Below are 15114 nucleotides of genomic sequence, written 5' to 3'. Positions count from 1 at the left end.
GGGGGGAGCCTCGTGCTCACCACAAAGCCCAGTTTTACAATGTACAGTCAGGGCAAAAAGTATTATATTCATTGTTAATAATGCAGTCATTTTAATCTTAATTATAACTTTAACACACAAAAAAAGATATACTGTATTCAAATATACCCTCCAAAAGGCAGAGGGGGTTAGTGGCTCAGTTGTCAAGTTGCTCTGTGGTGGAGGACTCCAGCTCCAGTTCAGGGGTAGTAAGGGGCTGCGTCTCTTCCCCCCTCCCAGGCGGAGACATCTCATCCTGGGTAGACTCCTGGCTGGGCTGGGGGTCTGGAGGTCCCGTCCCCTCCTCCTCGGTTGTTGACTGTAGGTCTCCCAGTTTGGTGGTGAGGTCGTCCCTCTCCTTCTGCAAAGCCTGGCACAGTTTCTCAAGGCACTCCAGCTTCCCATGCAGACCCTTGTAATGTTTGTCCCGCAGTGTCTTCTGGAAAGGACGAACAGCCAACGACATTAAACATCAGATATTCTACAATTAAGTGACATCATTCATTGAGATACTTTGTGAAATTTTACAGTACAAAATATTCTTAAATGTCTGCTGCTATTAGTAAATGATAAAGTAAGATGGCCCTTTGGGAGAGTTTCTCATCATCTCACCTCCTCAGCCATCTGTAGCAGAGCCTGATTGTTGGTCTCCCACTTCGTTCTCCACAGAGTCGTCTCCTTCTCCAGCTTCTTGATCTTCTTGGTCATCTGGAGCACAGAAAAAAGATCAGAGCTACAGAGAGGTCTGTCGACCTCCCAGCTACAGAGAGGTCTGTCGACCGTCCCAGCTAGAGAGAGGTCTGTCGACCGTCCCAGCTAGAGAGAGGTCTGTCGACCGTCCCAGCTAGAGAGAGGTCTGTCGACAGACCTCGACCGTCCCAGCTAGAGAGGTCTGTCGACAGACCTCGACCGTCCCAGCTAGAGAGAGGTCTGTCGACAGACCTCGACCGTCCCAGCTAGAGAGAGGTCTGTCGACAGACCTCGACCGTCCCAGCTAGAGAGAGGTCTGTCGACAGACCTCGACCGTCCCAGCTAGAGACTGTCGACAGACCTCGACCGTCCCACTAGAGAGAGTCTGTCCCACAGACCAAACCCTCCCAGCTCCTAGAGAGGTCTGTCGACAGACCTCGACCAGCTAGAGAGGTCTGTCGAAACCTCCCCTCCCAGCTAACTCTGTCGACAGACCTCGACCCTCCCAAGAGAGAGGTCTGTCGACAGACCTCGATCCCAGCTAAAAGGTCTGTCGACAGACCTCGACCGTCCCCTGCAAGAGGTCTGTCGACAGATGAACTACAGTCACCCTGTCGACATACCTATCCACAGTCACAGAAGATCTGTCGACAGACCTCGACCCCCCCATAGAGAGAGTCTGTCACAGACCTCACCCTCCACAGAGAGAGGTCTGTCGACATGAACACCGTCCCAGCTAGCAGAGGTCTGTACACAGACCACAGTCCCCTAGAAAGGTCTGTCGACACCTTCCCATACAGTCTGTCGACAGACCTCGACCGTCCCAGCTAGAGACTGTCGACAGTCCCCCGTCCAGATTCCATCGACAGTCCCCTCCATATAGAGAGAGGTCTGTCACAGACAGTCGACCGTCCAGTGCCTGGATCCAAATAGCTACAGAGAGAGGTCTGTAAACAGACATTCACATCTGTCAGTCCCCACCTCCATATAAAGGTCTGTCGATTCACCGGCCGTCCATATAAACTGTCACAGACCTCACAGAGAGAGGTCTGTCGACAGACCTCGGCCGTCCCATAGAAACACAGTCACAGACCTCGGTCCCCCTCCAGATAAACAGTCCCCCGTCCATAGAAAGGTCTGTCGACAGACATTCGACCGTCCATATAAACAGAGGTCTGTCGACAGACCCCGTCCCATATAAACAGTCCCCCGTCCCAGCTAAGAGAGGTCTGTCGACAGACCTCGACCGTCCCAGCTAAACAGGTCTGTCGACAGACCTTCGACCGTCCCAGCTAGAGAGGTCTGTCGACAGACCTCACCGTCCCAGCTAAACAGAGGTCTGTCGACAGACCTCGAGTCCCCCTCCAGATAAACAGACCCCCTCCATATAAACAGAGGTCTGTCGACAGACCCCCGTCCCAGCTATAGAAGAGGTCTGTCGACAGACAGTCCAACCCTCCCAGCTATAAACACAGTCACACAGTCACCCTCCATATAAACAGTCCCACTCATGTTAAATGTTCAGTTCCAAACCTTCTCCATCTCCTGTCTGAAGGTAGTGAACACCTCGTTGCTTTTCCAGAGTGGTCTGAAACTCCTCAAACTTGTCCATGTACAAAGAGAGCTACAAATCACAAAACACATGAACACAGTCACCCTGCAAATAAACACCTTCACATACAGTCCCCCTCCATATAAACACATGAACACAGTCCCCCTCACATATAAACATGAACACAGTCCCCCTCCATATAAACACATTCAACACAGTCCCCCTCCAAATAAACACCTTCACATACAGTCCCCCTCCATATAAACACACATTCACACACAGTCCCCCTCCATATAAACACATTCACATACAGTCCCCCTCCATATAAACACACATTCACATACAGTCACCCTCCATATAAACACATTCACACACAGTCACCCTCCACAGTCCCCCTCCATATAAACACATTCACATACAGTCCCCCCATCCATATAACACACATTCACATATAAACAGTCACCCTCCATATAAACACAATTCACACACAGTCACCCTCCATATAAACACATTCACCCTCCATATAAACACACATTCACACAGTCCCCCTCCATATAAACACATTCACCCTCCATATAAACACATTCACATACAGTCCCCCTCCATATAAACACAGTCACATACAGTCCCCCTCCATATAAACACACATTCACATACAGTCCCCCTCCATATAAACACAGTTCACATACAGTCCCCCTCCATATAAACAGTCACATACACCCCCTCCATATAAACACACATACAGTCCCCCTCCATATAAACACACATTCACATACAGTCCCCCTCCATATAAACAGTCCCCCTCCATAAAACAATTCAAACAGTCCCCTCCATATAAACACAGTCACATACAGTCACCCTCCATATAAACACAGTCACATACAGTCACCCTCCATATCAGTCCCCTCCATATACATTTACATTTACATTTAAGTCATTTACAGGAGATCCAGAGCCCTTCCAAATTGAACACAGTCACATACAGTCCCCCTCCATATAAACATTCACCCTCCGTCACAGTCACATTCAGTCCCCCCAGTCAATGAGTCCCTCCATTCACCCTCCATATAAACACATTCACATACAGTCCCCCTCCATATACACACATCACATACAGTCCCCCTCCATATAAACACACAGTCACATACAGTCCCCCTCCATATAAACACATTCACACACAGTCACCCTCCATATAAACACATTCACATACAGTCAACCTCCATATAAACACATTCACATCCAGTCACCCTCCAGTCACACATTCACCGACACAGTCACAGTCCATATAAACACATTCACATACAGTCCCCCTCCATATAAACAGACATTCATACAGTCCCCCTCCATATAAACAGTCATTCACATACAGTCCCCTCCATATAAACACACATTCACATACAGTCCCCCTCCATATAAACACACACACACAGTCAATCATATAAACAACATTCAAATCAGTCCCCCTCCATATAAACAGCATTCACATACAGTCCCCCTCCATATAAACAGTCAACATACAGTCCCCCTCCATATAAACAGTCACATGTCCCCCTCCATATAAACAGTCACAACAGTCCCCCTCAATGAGCAACGCAAATGAACAGTCACATACAGTCTCCATATAGTCAACTGCAAACAGGGAAGGAAAAGGCAGCTAGTCCTGCAAACTGGACAACTGATCCTTCACAGCTCAATGAGTCTCCACTCTGTGGCGTCTTTCAGACAGCCGAACAGTCAATGAGTCAAATGGTCAAACAAACAACGGACAACCGATACAGTCAATGAGTCAACGCAAACGGACAACCGATACAGTCAATGAGTCAACGCAAACCAGACAACCGATACAGTCAATGAGTCAACGCAAACAGACAACCGATACAGTCAATGAGTCAACGCAAACAGACAACCGATACAGTCAATGAGTCAACGCAAACAGACAACCGATACAGTCAATGAGTCAACGCAAACAGACAACCGATACAGTCAATGAGTCAAAACGACAACCGATACAGTCAATGAGTCAACGCAAACAGACAACCGATACAGTCAATGAGTCAACGCAAACAGACAACCGATACAGTCAATGAGTCAACGCAAACAGACAACCGATACAGTCAATGAGTCAACGCAAACAGACAACAATGAGTCAACGCAAACCGATACAATCAATGAGTCAACGCAAACAGACAACCGATACAGTCAACGAGTCAACGCAAACAGACAACAGTCAACGCAAACAGACAACGAGTCAACGCAAACAGACAACCGATACAGTCAACGAGTCAACGCAAACAGACAACAACGAGTCAACGCAAACAGACAACCGAGTCAACGCAAACAGACAACCGATACAATCAATGAGTCAACGCAAACAGACAACCGATACAGTCAACGAGTCAACGCAAACAGTCAACCGATACAGTCAACGAGTCAACGCAAACAGACAACCGATACAGTCAACGCAAACAGACAACCGATACAGTCAACGAGTCAACGCAAACAGACAACCGATACAGTCAATGAGTCAACGCAAACAGACAACCGATACAGTCAATGAGTCAAAACAGACAAACAACGCAAACAGACAATGAGTCAACGCAAACCGATACAGTCAATGAGTCAACGCAAACAGACAACCGATACAGACAATGAGTCAACGCAAACAGACAACCGATCACAGTCAACGAGTCAACGCAAACAGTCAACAGTCAACAAACGCAAACAGACAACCGATACAGTCAACGAGTCAACGCAAACAGACAACCGATACAGTCAATGAGTCAACGCAAACAGACAACCGATACAGTCAATGAGTCAACGCAAACCGATACAATCAATGAGTCAACGCAAACCGATACAATCAATGAGTCAACGCAAACCGATACAATCAATGAGTCAACGCAAACAGACAACCGATACAGTCAACGAGTCAACGCAAACAGTCAACCGATACAGTCAACGCAAACGGACAACCGATACAGTCAATGCAAACAGACAACCGATACAGTCAACGAGTCAACGCAAACAGACAACCGATACAGTCAACGAGTCAACGCAAACAGACAACCGATACAGTCAACGAGTCAACGCAAACAGACAACCGATACAGTCAATGAGTCAACGCAAACAGACAACTGATACAGTCAACGAGTCAACGCAAACAGACAACCGATACAGTCAACGAGTCAACGCAAACAGACAACCGATACAGTCAACGAGTCAACGCAAACAGACAACCGATACAGTCAACGAGTCAACGCAAACAGACAACCGATACAGTCAACGAGTCAACGCAAACAGACAACGAGTCAACGCAAACAGACAACGAGTCAACGCAAACAGACAACGAGTCAACGCAAACAGACAACGAGTCAACGCAAACAGACAACCGATACAATCAACGCAAACAGTCAACGCAAACAGACAACGAGTCAACGCAAACAGACAACGAGTCAACGCAAACAGACAACGAGTCAACGCAAACAGACAACGAGTCAACGCAAACAGACAACGAGTCAACGCAACAGACAACGAGTCAACGCAAACAGACAACGAGTCAACGCAAACAGACAACGAGTCAACGCAAACAGACAACGAGTCAACGCAAACAGACAACGAGTCAACGCAAACAGACAACGAGTCAACGCAAACAGACAACGAGTCAACGCAAACAGACAACGAGTCAACGCAAACAGACAACGAGTCAACGCAAACAGACAACGAGTCAACGCAAACAGACAACGAGTCAACGCAAACAGACAACGAGTCAACGCAAACAGACAACGAGTCAACGCAAACAGACAACGAGTCAACGCAAACAGACAACGAGTCAACGCAAACAGACAACGAGTCAACGCAAACAGACAACGAGTCAACGCAAACAGACAACCGACAGTCAACGAGTCAACGCAAACAGACAACCGACAGTCAACGAGTCAACGCAAACAGACAACCGATACAGTCAATGAGTCAACGCAAACAGACAACCGATACAATCAATGAGTCAACGCAAACAGACAACGTTCACTCACTTCCAGTTATTAGAGAGAAACACAAAGTGTCCTGGGTTGTGTTCATTAGGCACCTGGACCTCATTTGAAGTTGCAAGTGATAAATGTTTTCAGTTGTGTGCCCCATGGAACACAAGCCTCCAGTTATTTGTAGCTAGCTAGAGCATCACCATAACAACCCAGTGGGACTCACAAAGTCATCGCCATAACAACCCAGTGGGACTCACAAAGTCTCTCTCTCTCTGCTGCTTCCCCTCCAACTCTCTCATCAGCTCAGCTGTCCTCTGGAGCTTGGCATCCACCAACTGCTGCTGCTTCTCCTTGTGCTTGAACACCTTGTCAATGTGCTGGGAACAGACAGACAGACAGACAGGACACCGTGTCAATGTGCAGAAAGAACACCGGACAGACCGAACACCGTGTCAAGGTGCTGGGGACAGACAGAAAGAACACCGTGTCAAGGTGCTGGGGACAGACAGAAAGAACACCGTGTCAAGGTGCTGGGGACAGACAGAAAGAACACCGTGTCAAGTCAAGGTGCTGGGGACAGACAGAAAGAACACCGTGTCAAGGTGCTGGGGACAGACAGAAAGAACACCGTGTCAAGGTGCTGGGGACAGACAGAAAGAACACCGTGTCAAGGTGCTGGGGACAGACAGAAAGAACACCGTGTCAATGTGCTCAGACAGAAAGAACACCGTGTCAAGCTGGGGACAGACAGAAAGAACACCGTGTCAATGTGCTGGGGACAGACAGAAAGAACACCGTGTCAATGTGCTGGGGACAGACAGAAAGAACACCGTGTCAATGTGCTGGGGACAGACAGAAAGAACACTGTGTCAATGTGCTAGGACAGACAGAAAGAACACCGTGTCAATGTGCTGGGACAGACAGAAAGAACACCGTGTCAATGTGCTGGGACAGACAGGACAGACAGGACACCGTGTCAATGTGCTGGGACAGACAGGAACACCGTGTCAATGTGCTGGGACAGACAACAGCAGACAGGACACCGTGTCAATGTGCTGGGACAGACAGAAAGAACACTTGTCAATGTGCTGGGACAGACAGGACAGGACAGACAGGACACCGTGTCAATGTGCTGGGGACAGACAGAAAGAACACTGTGTCAATGTGCTGGGGACAGACAGAAAGAACACCGTGTCAATGTGCTGGGGACAGACAGAAAGAACACCGTGTCAATGTGCTGGGGACAGACAGAAAGAACACCGTGTCAATGTGCTGGGGACAGACAGAAAGAACACCGTGTCAATGTGCTGGGGACAGACAGAAAGAACACTGTGTCAATGTGCTGGGGACAGACAGAAAGAACACCGTGTCAATGTGCTGGGACAGACAGAAAGAACACTGTGTCAATGTGCTGGGACAGACAGGACACCTTGTCAATGTGCTGGGACAGACAGGACAGACAGGACACCTTGTCAATGTGCTGGGACAGACAGAAAGAACACCGTGTCAATGTGCTGGGACAGACAGAAAGAACACTTGTCAATGTGCTGGGACAGACAGGACACCTTGTCAATGTGCTGGGACAGACAGACAGTCAATGTGCTGGGACAGACACACTTGTCAATGTGCTGGGACAGACAGGACACCTTGTCAATGTGCTGGGACAGACAGGACACCTTGTCAATGTGCTGGGACAGACAGGACACCTTGTCAATGTGCTGGGACAGACAGGACACCTTGTCAATGTGCTGGGACAGACAGGACACCTTGTCAATGTGCTGGGACAGACAGGACAGACAAGACAGGACAGGACAGACAGGACAGACCAGAGATAAAGCTGGATGGAACTTCATGCGTCAGATTTCCAGAGGCTCTTAAATGCATTTAACATGTTGAAAAATACACCTAGTAAAAAAGACCCATCGGGGCAATTCCAAACTAAATCCCAGTAAACGTGTTGAAACATGGAGTAATCGTCTCATCAAAGCACCAATCAGACTGCTCCTACATGTTGTAGGTCGGCCATAGGCACCTGACTAAAGAGACAGAAGGGGTAGAGAGAGAGAACGATGGGGAGAGAGAGACAGAATGGGAGGAATAGAGAGAATGTGTGCATGTGAAAAGACAGAGTAGAAAGAGGTAAGCGTCTCGTCCTCCTACCTCCTCCCTGAGCTCGTACTGTTTGATGAGCCTGTTGAGTTTCTGGGCCAGCTCCATGTTCTCCTGGCGCAGCTTGGAGTTGTGAGAGTTGTGCTGTTCCATCTGTACCTCGATCTGGTTCAGCGTCACCTGGAAGTGAAGGGTGGCCTCCTTCCGACGCTCCTCATACTCTCTGGACCGTTGCGTGTTGTCATCCTGACATGGGATATGGCAAAACGTTCAATTTCAAAAACAATGGTAACAGGGATGGGGGTCAATTCTGTTTTCGATTCATGAATTCTATTGAAATTTAATTCATTCATAAAAAACATTTTCTATGAAGAGTTTTCACTTCCGGAATTGACTGAATTTAAACCTAAATCGAACCCAACCCTGAATACTCCCTGTATGTAGCTCCATTCTTGTGGACTCTATTTCATTCCTCGTGTTAGTTACCATTTTATTTTTGCTACTCTGCATCGTTGGGAAAGGTCCGTAAGCAAGCATTTCACTATAAAGTCCAGTTGTATTCAGAGCATGTGATGAATACCATGTGATTTGATACAAGCATAGAGATCCTATGATTCTATATGTAGTTCAATGAGTACACAGGCTTACAGTAGCCACTAACTGACTTGCTGTGTGACAGACTCTCCTCACTACCTACCTTGAGGGTCTTATTGTGTCTCTGCAGTTCCCTACAGAGACTCTCCAGCTTGCTGTGTGACAGACTCTCCTCACTACCTACCTTGAGGGTCTTATTGTGTCTCTGCAGTTCCCTACAGAGACTCTCCAGCTTGCTGTGTGACAGACTCTCCTCACTACCTACCTTGAGGGTCTTATTGTGTCTCTGCAGTTCCCTACAGAGGCTCTCCAGCTTGCTGCGTGACAGACTCTCCTCACTACTACCTTGAGGGTCTTATTGTGTCTCTGCAGTTCCCTACAGAGGCTCTCCAGCTTGCTGCGTGACAGACTCTCCTCACTACCTACCTTGAGGGTCTTATTGTGTCTCTGCAGTTCCCTACAGAGACTCTCCAGCTTGCTGCGTGACAGACTCTCCTCACTACCTACCTTGAGGGTCTTATTGTGTCTCTGCAGTTCCCTACAGAGACTCTCCAGCTCTCCAGCTTGCTGTGACAGACTCTCCTCACTACCTACCTTGAGGGTCTTATTGTGTCTCTGCAGTTCCCGACAGAGGCTCTCCAGCTTGCTGCGTGACAGGATGGCCTTGCTGTGTTCACTCTGCAGGTGGATCTTCTCTTTGACCATCTGGGACTGCTTCTTCTGCAGCACCTTCACCTGCTTCTGTATACTGCGGCTCTCCTCCAGCTGTCAATCAATCAATCAATCAATCAATCAAAGCTGTCACAGGACATAAAGGCGTAGTGATACTAAAAACACCATTTGAACAGAGATTCAAATGAGACCTGGTTAGTGTTCATTAGGCATGAAATGGAAAAAAAAACCGAATTGGTGTAATTACGAATTCTCGTTTTGCTTTCGGTTGCAAAATAGTTTTCCCAGGGTGTGTACTAATATATACAATCTGGTGTATACAATCTCAAGACACAAATAGGGATGAACATGTTAGCTGATCGACTAGCAGTGGCCCACTGTGATTTATTAGATGAAAACAATCCCTTAAAGCAGCATAGACATGTGGAGGCTTCCAGCTCTTACCGAATCAGCATACTTCTTGCACAAAGCGGCCAGCTTCTCCTCTGGCGAGGCTAGTGTGGTCAGGGCTTGCATCAGTAAGAGAACCTCTTTTCCTGTTACAAAACAACAAGTGAAGAGATCAGCCACTTGTCAAGGTTGAAGAGGAAGGGACATTCTCAATAACTTGGCTAAAATCACCATGACAGCATGCAGTGGTTTCCATATATTACCTCACACACGTTAGACAGGCAACGACAGTCTCGTGTTAACCTACCCAATCCCTTTTGGTCCTTGATCTTGCCACCACCACCGCCTGGGTCCAGCTCAGCATTGTTGGGGTCCAGGGGGCAGTCCTCTCTCCCTGGAGTCTCCCCTCTCACCTCCTCACTGCAGCAGCTACTGACCAGCTCAAACATCCCCAGGTGCTCCTGGCTACCTGGGCTGTCCAGCTCTGGAGGGGAGCTGCTGCCAGATCCCCCCACTAGCCCCCGAGTCGCCACCTCCATTCCACAGAACCCTGCGGCCTCCATGATATTGGTCCCAAACTGGCAAAGAGGAAAAGTTAACTCAGTGAAATATAGGTGGTCGTATCCACCTGACCATGTGAGTACACCTGACCATTACATTTACATTTAAGTCATTTAGCAGATGCTCTTATGTGAGTACACCTGACTATTTGAGTACACCTGACCATTTGAGTACACCTGACCATTTGAGTACACCTGACCATTTGAGTACACCTGACCATGTGAGTACCCCTGACCATGTGAGTACCCCTGACCATGTGAGTACGCCTGACCATGTGAGTACGCCTGACCATGTGAGTACGCCTGACCATGTGAGTAAGCATTGATTCAAATCGTTAACAGAACCGGTTCATACTTGATCATTCCCTGATCTTGTCAGTGGTGTGTAAATTATTTCAATAGCCTCAACAACACATGTAAACATTAATAGTAATGAGACAGCAAGTTAGCAACCACATGCTGTCCTCCGTTTTATGTCTCTGGTCCGGACTCTAGCAAGGCACCAACTCTCGCAGGGCAAGACAGGTCCCCACCTTTAACTCTGACCTGACCAAGGGTCACCAAGTACAGATCATTCTAATAACTAGGGCAGCATTGACAGTAGTGGTAACTATAGTTATTCATATATTAATGAAACACTGGACCACAGTTCCCTCAACAATCAAGAAGGGATAGAATCCTTTAAGAAGATAGTTGAGGATTACCACGTGCGAGACCTAACAGCACCAACAGAAGGACTCGCCATATAAATCAGCACAAGAACCCCTCAATTTCCTTGATTTAGTTAAAACTGACTAGATAACCCGGACACCGAAGATAAAATCATTATCCGACTGAACACAAGTGAAGGATGTAGCCCTAAACACCGCTGTTGCAGTTACAATTTAGACACCCAAACAAATAAACACCCAAACAAGTAAACTTGCCACACAGTAGTGGCAATAAAACGAGCTACCTAACGTTGGCTAATTTTGATATATTATTAGCAGGCACTAGCTAGCCAATTCGTGTTAGCTAATAACCTCCAAACAATTTCAAGTGACTTTACCTACCCAGCTAATAGCTATACTGATAGGAAAACATTGCGCCATGTATCGGCTACGCTAAAGCTAATGGATGTAGCTAGCGAGCCACAGATCTATAATCTAGTTAGCATAGCTATAACGTCAGTCACAGTAACCTTTGGTATGCTAGGCTAGCTAGCTTTGACACGAGCTAGCTGTAGGTTAGCTTGTTAGCTGAGTAACAAATCCAACGTTGACATTCAACTCAACAAAAAGTGTGGACTAAAGTGTTTATATCAAGTATTGATTGATGTATGGATTATTGAACGTAAGTATAGAAAGAAAATACCACCAAGCAATAATTCGCAAACTGTTTGGGTTTGGCAGGTGCGTGAGTCCACACTGTGCCAACTTATGCTAAGCTAACAACCTGTCACTGCCAAACTATGCTATGGACTTCCTTAGTAAATAAAACATGTTTTCTCTTTTGTTTGACTGTAACGTGTTACAATCATTTAGAAATACAGACATCATCTGTGTAGGGTCAGTGAAACACAGAAAAGGGCGATAAAGTACCAGACTGTACCTGTATGTGTTTACTGTTTAAATCGACTGTGTCTCTGGCATCCGAGTGTGTCGCTATGATGTGACGCAATATATAATGGCGGGGCGGGGCGGGGCGGGGCTGCTTGACCCTATTGTCATGTTGCATAAACAACACCAAAACAAAACCCTTCCCTATACAGCCCTTTAGATATAACAATATGTCTGTAACTTTCATTAAGGAAAGACATTTAGACAATTGGAAAGAAGTATATTTATTAGGGTAAAAACTGAAAGCAGGATTTGAGTAGCACAGAAACAAGTATTACTTGGATAGATGTACACATCCCAACTGCAAAAGAATTCCAGAAAAGAAAAGAGCAGAATAGAGAAAAATAACAATATGCAATATGTCAGTTGCCTCCTCGGCCATAAACGATCACAGCTAAAATGACAGCCAGCCACTAAACTGTACAGACAGAAAATGTATATTATACAGTATTTCAACACCTGACCACCACCAGATCAGAATACACCCCATAGATGTTCCCATTCTAGAGTGTGCTGAAACAAACAGTTAATGGTTTGTATGCAGCGGTTCCCTTCATTTCTATACCATTCTATTTCTATGGTCTAGACTAGACAAGGTCATGGTTTCTGATCCTTCGTGGTGCTCTCTCTCATATCAGAGATACTAGACTGAAGCAAGACGGGTCGGTCACCTCTACTCGTCCGACTGAAGCATCTTCTCGATCTCTTTATCCCAGTTGTCATCTTTGTTGTCTGCCTCCGTCACCACCTCATACTCCTGTAACTCAGCCTGGAGTTCCTTCTCCCAGTCCGCTGTCTCCTCTGAACAAATAACAGCATTATGAGATCAATGCTACAGACTGAAGAGAAAACAACTAAACATGCCATTCACTCTCCTCTAATTCAACATCCAGCTCTACCACCTGAGCCATTATATTAAATCCAAGCTCTTTCCAGGTTCCAGTGAAATCAACCAATATAACTCTGGAGTTCTTGCTGGTTGTTTGTTACTCTAGATATGTTCTAATAGTTCTAGAACTGACCCTCTGGAGTTCTTGCTGGTTGTTTGTTACTCTAGATATGTTCTAATAGTTCTAGAACTGACCCTCTGGAGTTCTTGCTGGTTGTTTGTTACTCTAGATATGTTCTAATAGTTCTAGAACTGACCCTCTGGAGTTCTTGCTGGTTGTTTGTTACTCTAGATATGTTCTAATAGTTCTAGAACTGACCCTCTGGAGTTCTTGCTGGTTGTTTGTTACTCTAGATATGTTTCTAATAGTTCTAGATACTGACTAGAACCCTCTGGAGTTCTTGCTACTCTAGATATGTTCTAATAGTTCTAGAACTGACCCTCTGGAGTGCAGCATCCTCCTTTGTCCAGCACCAGCTGTTCACATCTCTTTCCTCAGGTCTTCATGGTCGATGTTACAGGAGTCAAAGGCATCGCTCACAAACTCAGAGACCCCAGGGCTGGTGGAGATCTCATTCTCCTCTTCCTCCTGCTATTTAACAACATTAAAAGAATCCAGACCATTTCATACATTTGACTTGATATTTACACAGTATTTCAGTGGTCTATATATAGACGTGCACAGAATTATTCAAGGCTGACTTTTCTTCAGAAAAACAAAACATTGACTCACCTCTCCACTCTTGGGAATGTCACTAATGGATACTGGAGGTGTTTTTGGTCTGATGGTATTTTCTGCATGACAACAAACAACAATAACATGAAACAGAAGTTAGGCTACTAAACTGTTGCTTGACGGTAGTTCACAATTGCTTATCTGCTGCACATAACTGCAATGCAGTGTTTTTTTGATTAGGGGCGTGTCAGGATCACGCTCAACTGGATTCCGGCTAACCATAGAACAGAATAAGTACCTGTGGGCCGACACCCCTCCGGGCCTGATGGTCTTCATCCTCTCTGTGGTCACCACAGCCTGCTGCTGTGCCAGGGCCGTGACTGGGCCGACTGCTTTATCAGGGACACACGGTAGAAGTAGTTCCTCCAGAACACATCCTCCTTCACTCTAAACATACAGAGCATTGAATATGTAAGTAACATACACATATACTGAAGGGTTAATCGATAACTTGATATGGATGGAAACACGTGTACAGTTCTTCCAATTTCAATGGCTGGTCCAAGCTTTGTGAACCCGTCTGATTGAGCGATAGCTCACCATTCTTTTTCAATTGAAAGAGGCTAAGAGGCTTATAATAATATAATAATAATAATATATGCCATTTAGCAGACGCTTTTATCCAAAGCGACTTACATTCATGTGTGCATACATTCTACGTATGGGTGGTCCCGGGAATTGAACCCACTACCCTGGCGTTACAAGCGCCATGCTCTACCAACTGAGCTACAGAAGGACCACATGTTATCAATGGACAGGATTGGCATCATCCAACATTAGCCAACAGGCCAACTTTATGCCTGCAATCCCTATCTGTAAATAGTTCTGAGTTGAATCGAGGCACGTTTGAAGTGCAATAATGGATTTGTAATGCATTAGATTTGTAATGGCTTCTGCTGACTGTTTGGGGACCAGGTCGAAGCGCATCCTGTTCAGTAGCTCATCTTCCTGCAGCATCACCATGGCGATAGGATACATCTGCTCAGAGTCGAACTGGAACTGAACTCCAGCTGGTGGGTCTCTCAGGAAGTTCCTCCTGTCCTGGAATAACAGATCAATAAAGTTGTGATGAATTTAAATCAAATTGAAAAGGTACAATCAACACAATGCACTCTGACAGTGATGAGATCCAATTGGATAGAATCAAATCACAAACTCTTAAGTGCACAATGTGGACAGACAATGTTAGAAATGCTACTAACAGCGGACAAAGCCAGGATCTGTTGCTGCATGGTCTCCTCCTCACTGTAGCCAACCCATGGTGGTACAGCTGTGTCTGGAGGGGAACAAGAAGAAACCATTTTAGTTCCACCATGTATGTATGTA

General features: G+C 46.3%; 2 pseudogenes; both read right to left on the bottom strand.

The window, feature by feature from the left end:
* Window positions 1-74: 74 nt before the first annotated feature.
* LOC124018982 lies at window positions 75-12222 on the bottom strand (annotated as a pseudogene).
* A 314-nt stretch (window positions 12223-12536) lies between these two features.
* On the bottom strand, window positions 12537-15108 carry LOC124018967 (annotated as a pseudogene).
* Window positions 15109-15114: the final 6 nt, after the last annotated feature.

The sequence above is a fragment of the Oncorhynchus gorbuscha genome, unplaced genomic scaffold (assembly GCF_021184085.1).
Source record: "Oncorhynchus gorbuscha isolate QuinsamMale2020 ecotype Even-year unplaced genomic scaffold, OgorEven_v1.0 Un_scaffold_592, whole genome shotgun sequence".
Classification (NCBI taxonomy): domain Eukaryota; kingdom Metazoa; phylum Chordata; class Actinopteri; order Salmoniformes; family Salmonidae; genus Oncorhynchus; species Oncorhynchus gorbuscha.
Note: the sequence above shows the minus strand (reverse complement) of the source record. Positions and strands in the feature narration are given on the sequence as shown.